General features: G+C 34.9%; 1 protein-coding gene across 1 annotated transcript in view; it reads left to right on the top strand.

Annotated features, from left to right (window-relative positions):
- Window positions 1-1,512, top strand: part of CCSER1 (coiled-coil serine-rich protein 1) — a 1,860,678-nt gene that overhangs the window by 1,373,675 nt on the left and 485,491 nt on the right. The window lies entirely within an intron of this gene.

Raw genomic sequence — 1,512 nt, 5'->3', positions numbered from 1 at the left:
CACATAACAACAACAACAATGCTTCACATTGTTTTCAGCTGTGTGAACCATTCTAATTTACAACATTGTAAAGTAGACAGACTCTCTCCAGAGTCTGAAGTATGCACAGGTATCTAGCTGGCCTGGCATTTCTTCTATTTTGAAGCTATTCTTTGTTAATATATTTATTTAGACCAAAAGAAACTACAACAAAAAACTTGAAAGAGACCAATGGTAATTCTGTAAAGATGGGGGAGGTAAAGGAGAAGGAGGAAGAGGAGGAGGAGTTATTTGTGTGTATGTGTTAAGTTCAAGTGAGTTCCTAGACAGATTTTATTACAGAAGAACAGAAAAGAAAATGCAATACGTATCTGTTTGGTAGTATATTGATGTTTGCGGAAAATCCTAATCAAAATTTAATGACCCTAAAGGTAGATATTGATTTTCTTTCTCCTCAGACAATATTTCATTTGTGATATTGACTTCCCACAAATGAATGTTTGTTTAAGATACAATGTTACATGTTATAAGTGTTACTGCTAGACAAAATGCTTTCAGCCTTTGTTCTCCACAAAGAACAGAGGAGCTATAGCTACCAACACAGTACCAAACCAAAGGAAATTTCTCATTTGTTGCTTTTAAGCTTCATATTGAATTTCTTTTTTAATTCATGAATTAGAGTTCCTAATTGTCATACCTGTGTGAATTTGTGTTTGGAAAGGTACGTGTAACAATTCGTAGACCTAACTATAATCTTGCCTAGAACAGTCAATATGTTCCTTCTCTTAATTTGCCTCATCAGTTCTTTTCACATACAATTCAACAGAAGGTATTTTGAGCCTTTCTAATTTGTGTTAGGCTGATTTGGAAGAAATACAGCCAATATTCTCCTTAAAGCTAGGCAGGCAAGAACTTGTATCACATAGTTTGTACATTTTCAAAGAGGGCGAAGCCCTGAAGAAGAACATTCATGTTTGGAAAAGGAGAGGCTCATTGTAAGAAAGAAAAGACACTTAACAAGATGGATTGACACAGTGACTCTGCCCATAGGCATAAATATAGCAACAATTGTGCTGTGTGTATAGGGTAACTATGAGTTGTAACCTACTCAAAGGCACCTAACAATAACAGTTTTTTGCAAACATGAAGGGGACACCAACCTAGTGGTTTGATTTGACAATTATGTTACAGTAAGTTATTCAATGTAACTTTGCTGATCAAACTTTTGGCATATTGTACTCTGACTTTTAACTTTCCATCTATCTACATAAGGTATCAGAGATTTGTAAAACAATTAATGATTTATTGACTTCATATTTTTTTCTATCAAGGACAAATCCAGGCTTCTATTTCATTCTTAAAGAGCTTTGGTAATGCAGTGGTTGAGCTACTAACAAAATTGTCTGCAGTTTGAACCCATTACTGGCTCAAATGAGTTAAAAGGGAAAAAAGGGGGGGGGGTAATTATCTCCTTTAAAAATTACAACCTAGAAAGATCATTTACACAGCTCTGGTTCTGGTGGTCTAGTGGTA

Source organism: Elephantulus edwardii, unplaced genomic scaffold (genome assembly GCF_000299155.1).
Source record: "Elephantulus edwardii isolate Elephantulus edwardi_28Jun2011 unplaced genomic scaffold, EleEdw1.0 scaffold00144, whole genome shotgun sequence".
Taxonomy (NCBI): domain Eukaryota; kingdom Metazoa; phylum Chordata; class Mammalia; order Macroscelidea; family Macroscelididae; genus Elephantulus; species Elephantulus edwardii.
Note: the sequence above shows the minus strand (reverse complement) of the source record. Positions and strands in the feature narration are given on the sequence as shown.